The sequence below is a fragment of the Centruroides sculpturatus genome, unplaced genomic scaffold (genome assembly GCF_000671375.1).
Source record: "Centruroides sculpturatus isolate CEXI.00-Female unplaced genomic scaffold, Cexi_2.0 scaffold29, whole genome shotgun sequence".
Classification (NCBI taxonomy): Eukaryota; Metazoa; Arthropoda; class Arachnida; order Scorpiones; family Buthidae; genus Centruroides; species Centruroides sculpturatus.
The window spans coordinates 1,518,211-1,532,972 of NW_019384296.1; the positions used below are offsets into that span (position 1 = coordinate 1,518,211).

Here is a 14,762-nt window from a genome sequence, read left to right on the forward strand (position 1 = left end):
TCTACATAAGAGGTAAAAAATAACTTGCGATGTAAATGAGTAAATTTATTTTTTCTAACGTTTAACACACGTTAACGAGTGACGAGAGGATTAGAATCGCGAATGAAATGCATTTTTCTATCTCTCTCTCTTTGTAAAAGGATTCGTGCGGGTTATATATCGACTTAATTTGTGATAAACTTCTGCATTATCTAAATATGTAACTTTTTTGACGTTAAGCAAATATCTCGGCGGTATCCAAGTAGCAAGATATATTTCGATCGCTTCAAATATGGCCACATCCACCCTATAGCTGGCCTACCTTCTATTGAGCTTTCTATCTAGTAGGTCCAGTTATGGTAAACGGTTACTATGGCAACGATGCTGGAGGGTTGTAGCCTAATCCACAACGGATCCACCTTTACTTTACCCGAATCTGTCTGCAACCGCAGTAAACACGACCAATCAGATTTTCCACCCATAAATTTACTCAAGTAATATTTCTCCAACTTTTTTAGAAGGTAAAAAAATATGCTACACCCATTCGGTAACAATAACAAGACTCCTTCACCCAATTGTAACACTTAAATCTCCTTTCCAGATTTTTATATGTATTTTTTTTGTCAAATAAAAAAATAATTTCATCGGGGGCCTTCTCGAATTTTTTAACATGTTTACGCAGATTTTTGTTGAAAATCTAACGTGTTCTGTTTTGCTAGTAAACAAGGATGTTTTAAAAATAGCACAATCATTGTTCAATAGAAAAAAATGCTTGTGAATGACTCGAAACTTTGCTATTATTAATGGGGCCACGATCACAATTGTTACTTGTCCCTTTAACACATCTATACGGTAACATTAATTACAAACTGACAATAAATTGTTATACAAGACGTATCAGTCTAGAGGTTGATAAATTTAAAAACCCTTCAGAGTTTATTGTTTAATGTATACCCGCACGCAATAATATTTAAACACTAGTTGTGTGTTTAATGTCGATTACTACAAGTGTTTATTATGTATAGGTAGTAACAAATTTACAACTGAACACTTTAAAAATTAATAAGATATCAATTATAAATGCTTCGTATGCTAATAACATCTAAAAAGTAATGTATGCTTGTATATTTTTTAAATATGTAATGTTTATAATGCACAGGATCATTTGTTTGAATTCCTTAAAAATTATACTAATAATAATATATTTATAAGCAAATAGGAAATGAGCTGTTTTTTTAAAAACTTTCATATATCAATTATAAATATTTATTAAATATAAATATTAAACAACAAAATTTAACTCAAGTTAAAAAAATTAATATCTTACTCAAGGATAGTTCCCCCCCCTTAATTTTGATTTTCTACAATTTGAGATCACATTTTACAAAAACGTACAACACTAATGGCCTTTTCGCTAATATTTAAAACTAAAAGTTGTTTTTAAGTGTTTACAGAACACTGCTATTTGTGAATTTATAACTTGCACTTAAAAAAAACTATATTAACTTGATTTTTTCTTTAGGAGAAACTCGGAAAATTTTAAAGATATCTCCTCTTTTTTAAGTATTTTGCGTAATATTCTATTCTATGAACGATCTTAATCGATAATTTAGCTACTTTAAAAATAGCTTTAACATTGAGAGCAAATTTATATAACACAGATTAACAGATCAAATCCACTGAAAAAACTTTTAATCGTAGACTTAATGACATTTACTAGTTTTTTTTATCAAACTATATTTGCGATTATATCAAACGATCAAAATCAACAATTGCCAGCGTATTAAAATTACCTTCGGGTGATATTTTTATTTATGTAAGAGTATCAAATTTACATTACAGCCGAATAATAGGTTTGGGCTGAACGTAATCGTTTTAAAATCCATATTTTGAATTTAATCCATTTGTATTTCGTCAACAAATAGATCGTAAGACGTTTCTTTAATAAAATAATTTTTTTAACCAGGAAAATTTATCGACATATTTACGCCAGGTTATGTAAATCTTTAAACTGTAAAGCGTTGTTGCATCGGTCGAAATTTTGATGTTTATACAATATATCCACTTGTGACGTAACTGATACGAAACAATTGCTTTTCGGAATCGATAAGCGTAGACACCGAACTTCAAAGACAATAGAAATGGAGTAAAGTGTGCAAAATAAGTTATCGAAAACCGTTGTTATCGCTGAAACTATTTACAATTTTTCGACTCCGAAGAAAAGTTTTTACTTCGTTGCCTTATGCTAACGAAAAAAAAAATTTCTTTCATAGTTAGTGTTGTTGTCGAATTAAATATTCATGAAGGCAATAGTTATCTAGAACATTTTTATTTGTTTTGACCACAGAAGCAGGTACACAAAAAACCTTACATCAATTACAACCCAGGAAGGCCCCTCCACTCGTTCACAACTCCGTAATTTTATTATAGTTTTTACTCCCGAATATTTTATTTTGTACATCGAGATGGAGGGGTATCCCGTTCACATTTCACAAAAAAGACCCGTATGATTTTTTTATTTCAGTCACCTCCACACAAAAAACAAAAATGCAGATATATAAATTTTTCCATTCTCGTGAACACCCATCATTCAAGTACTGCTTAATTAGGAATGTATGCGGTCTTTGGAACACACTATCATGTGCGCATTCTGAACCTAGAATTTATCTGGAACGTTTACCTGTTCTACATGTCTTGATAGCGAAAATTTCCTTTATATATGGTATGCTTTCGAAACGCTTTCTCTTTCACAACCAAACAGCAACAGCTAAAGCAAGCGAGTGCCGTTGGGCTTGAGAGAAGGGAAGTACACTAAGGCAAAAACAAGTTGATGGGGAGGGGCAAAAGTTTACATGGTAGAGTCTCCCCGGGCCTCCTTTTTTTCTCGGAAATAGTACAAATTGTAAGAAGAGGGACGAAGGAAGTATACGGTGAACGTAAACAGGGGGAAGTAAGAAAGGGATTTTTCCAGTTCTGAAGGCGTTGATCAATGCTTCCATCTTGGAAGGGAATGTGTGTTTCTTGGCACGAGCTATTTTTTTACACATTTGACAATAAATCCCTGAGAAATAATGACTGGCGAGACTTGGTAGCAGTCGGCACGTAAAACAATTGGTTGGTTCGTAAGACGGAACGAACGAACTAAAAAATTAAAAATATTACACCTCCTCTTAACGAGTGACTGGAATGAGATTAATTCGGGTTCACAACCCAAAAATTGTAATACTGAGAAGCGATATAATTAAAAAACCTTGCCGTAAATACTAGTTTAGGATGACTTGGAATGAACAGAGCAGGCATACAACACTTAAGACAATAGAAACACACACATACATATATAACTATGAATTTTGATTGGAGATTTTCGTACACACGTCGCTGGCCGTATACTTTATAGGAAAGTGAAATTTTAAAAATCATTTACCATTTTTGTTATTTATAGTATGTGTATCCCTATTGGCCCTAATTCTTTTTTTAAGGCTCGATATACCCCATGACTGAAGTTAACGCTTGCTGCCTTGGGTGATGTATTAATACTTTGCAGCCACTTTTTTACTTTGAGAATAAACTTATTAATAACTTTTTTCTATGCCCATACGGTTCCGAACCATATATAAAATATCTACTCACAACAAAAATAATAGGAAGCTTTAATAGTTAAAAAAAAAAGATTAAATTTCACGTGCAAGGAACTGTTCATTTTTGGGAACTTTTTCGTATTTAGATCAACGCACGGAAATTTATGACTAGTTTTTGTTAGGTGTTTGCCGTAATTCAATAGCGTTGACGTTACTTCAGTCATGATCTTGACACTAAAAACCGAAGTCTTAAACTAAATATTGTGTAGAGCGAACAGAGGCAGGCGAGAAAGGCAAAACTCATTGTTGTGTCAAGCTGAGTTAGCTGCGTATTACAGTGCGCCACTCGACTGCCAGGTTTGGAGACGACGTGGAGTAAGTGCACCTGAGACTAATTCCTGGCTACTAGTAAACAACCGTTCGTCTCCCAAGTCGAGTCGCCATCTGGTAATGACACAACTACTCTACAAGCAATCTCAGTTCGAATATTTTTAAGAAATTTCCCTAATAAAAATTAAAAAAACACCCCACCCACTATATGTATATGACGGATTAGAGCTGACGTGCAAACTGATATAACCGTCATACGGTATTTTTTAAGTATGGAAACAGTGTTTTTTTAATTCTACAATCCTGAGGATGCAGTTAACTATTATTAAAGGATGATGTCTTTTTTTTTATTATTTATTAAAGGCCTTGTGGCCTGCCTTCTGTTTGGCTTTAAAAGCAAGACCCAGGATACCTAGGCGTCCAACACATAGCACTTTGAGCAGAAGTCAGGTAGAATGTAGATGTTGGGACACAAATACTGATGAGGAAGTTTTACTCCAGGTAATATCACCAAAATGATATTTTCCACAAAGGTTGTACTGTTATCTAATTTGTTAATATATTCAGGTCTGAGACAGGTACTACAAGCTCTATGAGCTTTCTCAGCTTAGTTTTTTCCTGGCTACAATACACTATCTGTTTGACATATATATGATTTTTCTTTGGAAGGAAAAGACTTACTTTAGAGTGATTTTGATTGCTGACAACCTGAAGGTTGTTGGAACTCACCAATTTTACAAGATCATCTTGTACTCTAAAAACTACAGTTGACTCAATATTTAAGCATGATCGAGAAATTAGAAATGAAAACTTCCTGCACTAGATGAGGAATTCTTTCTTTCTCTCCAAATAGGAAAGGAGGAAAATACGCCTCATCTCTAATACTGTTGCTCTGTTCATAAAAATTCCATGCATCAACTATTAAATTCCAAATACATCATTCAAATTTTCTAAATTTGGTCATATCCTCACAGAGTTAAAATATATATATATATATAATCTATATTTTTAAATCTTTTCACTACCTTAGGTGAAGTAAGTTAATGAGTTTCAGTAGAAAAACGCATTGAGTTTCCAAAACACCCCGAGTATTGTCGAGTCTGTGACGATCAATATTATTATTCTTCTATTGTTCATCTTCTACAATAGCTTTTAGATGCAAGATGGGATGAGATAATACAACAGACTTGACATATTTCCCCTGTGGTGTTATATAATAACTACCTGGTAAAGTTAATCGTTGGAATTCGATTTTTTTCCCCCTCAAATTTTACATGATTTTCCCCTTTTCGAAATGATGAATATGTTAGTTTAACAATGAATAATAATGCAGATAAGAAGGAATTTCTTACTATATCAAATTTCTTGTTAAAATTGTATTAATGTGGTAAGAAATTGTAATTTCCGTGAAATTTTCTAAAGAATAAAATGTAAATATAGATAAGAATTATCATTTTTATCGGTTATTGGACTAAATAGTAACAAAAAAAAATCTGTTTTTGTTGATAATAAATGAGTTTTAATACGAATTCTTCAAAATAAAATAAAATAAATCGATTTATTTATTTATGTTTTTTTTCAATTTTTCTTAATTTAAAATGATGATTTATTTCTTTATATTTAACTTTTTTTCTTCCTTTGCATATTAAAAAATAATAATAATAATAATTTTGAAGTATTTTAATCTTAATTCACTACTAAATTCTACAAAAAAAAATTAACATTAGTTTCTAACTTTCTCTATAATTAAATAAAAATAATAAAGTTGAAATTTTTATGGAATTAAAAACTACATAAAACTCACAAATGACGTAAATATACAAAGTGTTCTAATTTTTTTTTTTAATTTTAAATACGAGCATTCAATTAAGAAGAAATTCAAAGCAATAATTTTATTATTTTTTAAAGCTGTAAAAAAAAATGCACTTAAGTTGTTGTGAAAGTTTTGTTAACAGATGATTGAACATCTTGATTACCTAGTAAAGGAATTGTTAATGACATATAAGAGTTCACTAACGTTATTACCTTAACAGTTCCACTTAACTGTTACAAGTGCACGATGTTCATTGACTCATCTAAGTAATTTCAAGGTAATTAGTGTCTTATAAAGTAAAATATCTTAATTACAGTAAATTATTGAAATTTTGTTAAAGTTAAATAATGTAAAATAGAAAACTGTATTATTGTTAAATGTAGAAATTCTATCAGTAAAGAGCATAATGTAAAGTTTTGCTTTTTCAGAGAATACATTATCAAGAAGTAGAATACAAAGAAAATATTTATATTAAGATCGTTACATTTATTTGTATATTTTTCAAACTTATAAGCGAATGTTGAAGAGGGGGAGAGGAGAAAAAGCAATTTTTAGTCTTCAATATGTAATTTTCAATGTTAAAAATTGTTTTTCTGTTATCGTTAAGTTTAAAATGAAAAATATGCAAGCAAATGTCTTAACGATTATAATACAGGTTTAAATGTTGCAAAAAGACATTTTTCTTTGAATCTGATGGATATTTCTAATGGTTTTGAATTCTAAAAAACTATAAAATAATAATAAATGAATAAAAATTATTAGAATTTAATCGAATTTTTTATATTATTAATGATGCTCCTTTTCTCAAAAAAAAAAGTAAAGATAGTATAAATAGTATTTTAGAATACATTATTGTGTTATCATTACTATATATTATGTTATTGCAACTAAACTTTGCATTTTATTTATTATTTTTTTTAATATTTAGCTTATTAAATATTTTTTTATGATTTGATGTAGGAGCAAAATTGAAAAAAAAAAAAAAATTTACAACAAATTTTTTATTGCAACAATAAACAAAAAAGTACAAGTTTAACAAGGTTCAACAGATCAACACTTCTAAGCATTATTCAGGATAAGACAAACATTTCCAGTCTTAATAGAATGAGTATTTGGTGAACAAACTAAAGAATGTAGATAAAGGAAGAAAAAAGATCAGACAAGAAAAAAAAATTTACTTCAATTACAACAAAAATGTGTTTCTACAAAAGAAATATCTCAGATATTTATACTATTTTTGTATCACAATTAATAATAGAAGCTTAAAAGTTAATTTTCTTTCCTTAAAAGTGAAGAAAAACAAATCCATTAAAATAATTTTTATATAAAGATTAATAGATTTTTTTTGTATACTAAATAAAATCTTTTATATTATTATAGAACTATATTCCAAATTTGAGAATTAAGAGAGAAATATTTATTTAAAACATTCTAATTTATTAACTTTATAATATTATGTAGAATTTATAAATATATATATATATATATATATATATATATATATATATTTTAGATNAACTTATTTTAAAAATATTTAAAATTTGATTTCCGCGTAATCATTTGTACAAATCAACCGAAAACGATTCCAGAAAAGCTCATTTTATGCTTCTTTGCAGCGTGAATCACGAAATGCTTATTACAAATTTGTAGATTTTTTTTTTTTTAAGAAAAAATTTTAAATGACGGCAATTTGTACTTTTATCAAATATTAGCATCACTCGATAGATAATATTTCTTAAAAAAATTTTTTTTATTATTATTATTTAAACGACTTAGAATAAATTTTATATTAATAATCATGTAAATTACTTTTTAAAACATACGATTTTATATTTAAAACATTTAAAAACTGTTTAAAGATTTTTCTAAAAACAAAAAAAAATTCAAGAACGAATTAGATAGGATTTAACCTAAATAAAAAACGAAGTAGGATTTACAAAAATTGATAATCTATCTTAGATTCCATTTACATACATTCCTGACATTTAAATATTGATTTGTTGGTGCTATTTTAGTATTCTTTAAAACCTAACTTACATGTTTCTATTCCCGATATCCATTTGTCATTTTTCCCTACATAACGGTGACATCTTAGTATAAGGATTGTATATCAGAAATTCTATTTATTTCTACAAACCGACGAAAAACCCATATCATGATTTCTTAAACGAAAATAAATAATTAATTAAATAAAAGATTGAATGATTTATATCAAAAATATAAAAAAAATTTCTTTTAATATTTTCTCTTGTAATTTATTTGAACTGAATATAATAATAAGAGGACAGAAATATATATATANTAACCACACAAAAAATTTTATCTCATCAATTTGTATTTAAATGAAGATATTAATAGATTATGTAATATGTTAAAGAATTTTTAAAACAATGTACAAAGTAAATATATACATATATATTTACTTTGCATATATATAAGGTTTTTAAATGTGCTATCTTATTTTTATCCATTTTCATGATATTTTGTTTGGTTTATATTTACAACTTTTAATGTGTGAGTTACATTCTGAATTGTATATGAGAATATTAAATTAATTATTAGTTATTGAGAAGTATGCTAGCCTAGCTTATTAAAATCAAATGACAATAACATGTTTGAGCTGTTTGCTTCTTTGTTAACTTGTTCCTTTTAAAGATGGTGGCTTACAATGAGAATGAATGAATCATTCTGGAATGTGAATTTGTAAAAACATGAATATATATATATATATATATATATATATATATTTTATAATGAAAATGTGGGTTAAAGGTATAGTAGAGTTTCTGTACAGAAATGAATATAATCCAACTAATTAATAGTCTGAAAGAAAATTAATTAATTACTTATTTTAAATTAAAATAAGATTAAAGAAAAAAAAAGTTTAGTTTTTAATATATTCTTAAGAACAATGAAAATAATTACTTTAACAAAGTTATTCCCAAATGTATTGTATATATGAAATGAAAATTAAAATAACATGTTAAAAAAATTATAAAGTTAAATTATTGTAAATTCATTATTTAAATATTTAAAAAACGATAAGCATTTAGTGAAGTTATATTCAAAATAGATTTGAATTTCTAACATATTGCTGGAAGATACGATTTCGATTCAACAGCTGCATTTTGTAGAAGAAACTGAACTGTTATGATGCACCAATCGGTATTACTAAAGAATATTCTGAAAAATAAATTTACCGTAGAATAACAAAATCTTCGATGTATAAAATGTGACAAAATATATATTGTTATTTTACAGAAAACTAACGAAATTTCGTTAGAAAAGTTGTGGTTTCTATGGGATTTTCTTGCTAGAAGCAAGTTGAAGACGTCTTCAAGAATTAACAGCGTGTTTTCCAAAAATACAAAAAGACATTTGCGTAAAATAAACAGCGGCTTTTATGTTGGTAGAAAAGAACTAAAGCGTATTTTTAACCGCAGTGTCTCGAGTGAAGAACATTTGGATAGAGGAGAAAAAAAAAAAAAAAGGAAAAGTTTAGTGGTGGACGAAAGAGAAATGGATATTTGATGTAAATGCACCTAAAGAATTCGGAGGTGGAAAAGGAAGAAAAAGTTGTCAAATAACGTCCGAAAACGACTTTATTTTTTCACCTTATTTTCTTATCTTTACTGAAAAGAGAAAAGAAAAATATTTTTGGTAAATTGCTTCAATTTCTTCTTTTATTCTGTTTATTTATCAAATATTTATTTCCTTCAGATTAAAAACTTTTTAATACAGCTTATATATATTTTTGATTTATCATCTTTAAAATATTATTATTATTTTTATTTTTTCAATGTAATTAATATGTTTCTGATTATTTTTACAAGTTAAATTATTTTAAGTTATTAAGAAATATTTAAATAAAGCATTAGTATAGGTTATTCTCTAATATTATCTTAAATAATTTAATTTTTTACATCATTAAAAACTAAAATAAATTAATATATTTTCAAGAAATTCATTAAAAAATTATATAAATTATTAATTTATCATATTATTGGTAAAGGAAGCATATATTATACATGAGTCCTATATAAAATATATGTCTCTCTGATATATCATGGACACTAATGGACCGTAATATTATGTTTTTTACATGATGTTTACTTAGACACTAATGGGTACTAATGTAATTTTATAATACATTATTGTTATTTTTAGCATTGAGTAAGTAGTAATAACTTTTCCAAATGCCAATTTTTCTATATAAAATTCGTAAATTTTCTTAAATGTTATAACGTGAAATCTTTCCAATTATCTAAAAAAAATCTATAAAAATCAAAAAAGTCAGTAATAATAACCAAAAATTGAATAAATCTTAATAATTTGCTACGCATCAATCATCTTCTTCCTCTATAAATTCATACAAATATATTAAAATTTATAGGAAAATTTAATTAAAAAAGCGTTAAAAATTTATCTACAATTGAAAATTTTTAGATTTTAATTTCAATTTTTACAATTTAATTTAATTTTAATTGCAATTTTATATCATGAAGATCAGCATCCTTTAATTACTCCAATGATGCTGGATAAAGATGCAAGAGAGAGAGAGAGGATAGAGAGAGGTTTTTTTGATATTCTAATATAATTTAATTTATTTTCTATTCAAAAAAATTAAGTTTTATCGATTATGTTTTTCCTTTTTCTAATAATTACAAAAGATATTTTGGCTTCTGTCCAATATTCTGTTGTTAATCTGTCAAAAGGTCGTTCGTTTAACCTTGTCTAAATTCAAAATAATTCGAATTATAATTTAAATATCGAGTATTTTTTAGAAAAAATGGTGTTTTCGGATTAAAATTTCTCCATTAATCTCTAAAAATTTTCATTTTTTTCTTAAAAATATCAGAGAAGTTTCCATCTTCGTTCCAACATCATTCTTCTTCATCCCAAGTTTCTGTGGGTTTTTTAAAGTTTTTTTAGAATATTTAAGGTTTTTTTAATCTAAAAATTATTTTACAACTTTATAAAGTTAGTTTTAAGATTTAATTTCTAAATAATTAACTAATTTTTACAAAATTTTGACATATCCTCTATGGTTAATCTCATCTTTATCTCAGTCTTCTCCAGCAATTTTTAAAGGAATTGTTTTAGAATTTTCGGGTTTTGTATCTAAAAATCCTATTTTAGAACTTATTAAATCATTTTAAAATTTAATTTATAAAAATTTAATTAATTATTGTGTAAAAATTCACACATTNACAGGAAATAATATTTAAAATTTTAAAATAACTCAAGTCAAAACATTATAAAAACAGCTAAAATGACTGTTTTTAATAAAGAATATATATATATATTCTTTAGTATTGAATACACAGAAAGAAAGTTGAATAGAAAAGTAATAAATCCTATTCTAACAAAACAATAAACTAATGGATGCTCGTTTACAAGCTTTTTTTTTAAGGAAAAGAAACATCATTTATTATATAAATTTTACGATTTTTATATAGAAAATAACCGAAAAAACAAAGCTAACATTAACAAACAAGGAAAAGAAAAATAAAGCGATTATCAGAAGTGCTTTTTACATAGTTGAATTGATGTTGTTTAGTGGAGGAAGTGCAACAGGGTGAATGGTGCAGACTTATTGTTGTGTAAACTTGACAACAACAGCATGAAAGAAAATATTTTTAATGAAAAAAAAAAATTGCATAAGACGGATACGGAGTTGTCGCCAGATGTCTTCTTTCCTGTCTGTGTTACACAACCTGTACATGTGCCCATAAGCTCTTAGATCAACAATGAACATAGAAAGATAACAATACTGACAGTTCTTATTTTGTTTGTTTAGGCAACTTATAAAGACAGAGATTTTAGAAGAAGTTTTTTTTTTCTTACGTCTACTTGTCTTGTTCTAGCTACATATGACAATGGAAAGATTTGGCTAACTAAATGCTTAATCTAAGAAGCTAAATATTTTCTTATAGTTTTAAGGAAAAACTTTTCCTTTATGAAAAATTTGAAAAGTGCAGAGAAAAAAACTAAGAAAAAGATAAAGAAAACATACAAAAACGGAATATATACATTAATAACTTTATTATAAAAAAATAAATAATANAAACTTATCGCATTCCAGGTTGGCATTAACTAAAACATATTTTAATTCCCTGATCTTTAATAATAATAATAATAATCGTTTTTTTATTTCTATTATTTAATTAAAAATTATCTTTTAAGTTTCTTAAACAAATATTTTGTAAAGTGATACTGAAATTAAATTAAAATAACTAAAATAATTTATTAATACTGATTAAAAAAAAGTAAAGATTACAAAATAATTTTTATAAATAATTAGAAAAGAAATATTAAATAAATTCTATTTATTTTTGTAATTAATTAAAATCTTTTTTTCTTTTTTTTATGAAATAAAAAATTACTTTAAGCGGTTAAAATGCTAACAATTCTTAATTTATAGTCTCTTGTGTATATTTACTACATGCAAATTACATAATTTAATTTGATTCATTGTTTCGTTTTTTTTTTTAAGATTTGTTAACATTTATATTGAAATATTTGAAAGTAACTTTTTTTTTACATATATAAAGAAAAACGTTTTATATTTTTGAATTACAAAGTCAATTTATAAGAACATCACAACTAATGCTTTTCTTTGATATAATTCTCAGAGAACAAATCTCTTCATGCAAAATAGATCACCCACGACGTTTTGTACTAAAAGAGTAATGCAAAATTTGCATGCGATACGAGATTAAATAAAAGGAAATGCAAAGATTTTCCTGTTTTTTTTTTTTTACAATAACCTATATACATAAGCTAATACGAAAGTTTTTCCATTGCAGAACAAATTTTCAGAAATTTCGCCCCCTCCTTAAAATAAGAAAAAATTGTCACGTGATGAAATAATATTTTCAAAAGTTCAATTTTTTTTTTATCGCACTTCAACTAAATTAAATATTAAACGTGAAAAAAAATAAATAAAAGAAACTTAATAAGCTAAATAAAAATAAGCCGTAAATTTTACTTAATTCAACTCGAAGGCACGACATCAATGTGACAAAATCTCATTTAAAAGTAAAAATATCTGAAGGCAATAAAGTAAGAAGGAAGGAAAAGAAAACTAGAAGAAGAAGAAGATTGAAAACTAGAGACAAATTTGTTAAATGCTTCGATTTTTGTAATACCTTCACGCACATTTATATTTTATTTTATATAAGGTAGAGAGAGTACTGTATTATAAAAAGACCCTTTTATAGAATAAAGAAGGAACAAATCTCAATAATGACTGTTCTTTCTAAAAACTTCAGTAACAAAAAACAATATAATTTAAAGAGGTCTTAAACCGTTCAAACAGAAGGGTGAGTGAGTGTTCTCTCTTTTTTTTTTTTATTCTTCCATATCAAAGTAGCTGACTTCAATATTCCTTCTACCATGTGTTAGTGTCTAACCCTGTTGAAAGATTCAGTAGTTCCATTGGTGAGAGTGAGCGACTAGACGTCTAGTAGAGACGACAAATACAACACATTTCAACCTCTTTTATTCTATTTCGGACACCTATGGAAGAAAATTGTGTTTTCTTTTCTACTAGAATTTCCTTCTTTCTTTGTTATAGAGTCTGTTTTGCATTGTGTCCTTTAGAAGTGTATATGGTTGCATATGACGAGGTGTCAAATAATGGTTCCGGACAATAGGTACTTGAATATATTCCATGTATAAGAATCATTGCAAATATATGGATGATAAATGTTGTGAGTATAATCTTTTAGGTTTACATTTTGTAAAACGTGATGGAATGTTTAAAATAAAATTCGGGATTTGCTTACATCAAATAACATATACAAAAAAAACAAATTTGTCTCGTTACATATTTATGTATATAATTTTAAACTTTATAATGCTTTTATCATTTTAAACTTGAGAAAATATGAGAAATTTAACTTATTCGTAATCATAGTGACTTTTTAAGACGTTTGCCATAGTGTAAAACATATAAATTAATTTTAAAAAAAAAATTCAAAGAACTTTTTTTTTCTTTGGTTTTAAAATCGTTATAATATATATTGATCGGTTTACTTTTGATACTTTAAAATTTTATATTAAAATTCTTTCTAAATTATGATTTTATTCAATTTGTAATTTTTCCTCCCCCTATCCATTTTCGTATGTAAATTTTTAAAAAAAAATAATAAAAATAAATCAAAAAAATTTACATAAATTTTCGATAAAATGGAAAATGTTACTTTAAATGTTAACGTAAAAATTATAACTTTTTTTTTTTGATGATGATATAATAACCTTAACTTTTATTAACGTTTAATAAGTATAACATTTCAACTATATTATTTTTTATTTACAGTAAATTGAGAAAGTAATATCAAATTCCTTCATCAATATTTATGCATTTTAATGTATCTTCTTTTTACTCTATCTTACTAAATTCGATTTTTATTATTATTTATAAAATAAAATAATAATAGAATATTATAATAATAACGCAATTAAAATTAAATAAATATAAAACTTTTGTAAAATAAAAGCGTGTCTGTATGTCTATCCAAAATAACAACAACAACAACAACAAAAAAACAATTTAAAGAATTGTAAAAGTTCAGTTTAATTACTTTATATAATGTATTATTCACACATTGTGTTTAAATCCAGTCATAATAATATATATATTTTTTCTTTACAGTGAAAGATATTCAACATCGCATGATTTAACCGAAGTTATGATAAATTAAAATCAAAATGACATCTGGTATTCTGAGTTAATCCAATGTAAAAATTTAAAGAAATAAAATTACATGTGAAATTTACTGAGAGTTAAAATTATACTTTAAAATTTCATTCTTAACTTCATTTAAAGGTAGGAGATTTTTTTTTTACGGACAGATAGACAATAGATAATACAAAAAGTTATAAGTGAAGAAAATGTATGTATTATATTTGATAATATGAAAAATAAATTACAAATAAAAATCGAATTCACATTGAATTACAAATGAATATAAACGGAAATCTTTAATAATCAATAATAATGATAAATGTTAGAATAATTCATATTTACATAACTTTATAAAAATGTAATGGAGCAA

At 25.9% G+C, this 14,762-nt stretch overlaps 1 long non-coding RNA gene across 1 annotated transcript; it reads left to right on the forward strand.

Moving 5' to 3' along the window:
• Positions 1–8,786: 8,786 nt before the first annotated feature.
• Positions 8,787–14,434, forward strand: LOC111621219. The gene is made up of 3 exons (XR_002756032.1): positions 8,787–8,865; positions 8,962–9,360; positions 14,360–14,434. It is a non-coding gene; the product is annotated as an uncharacterized LOC111621219 (long non-coding RNA).
• Positions 14,435–14,762: the final 328 nt, after the last annotated feature.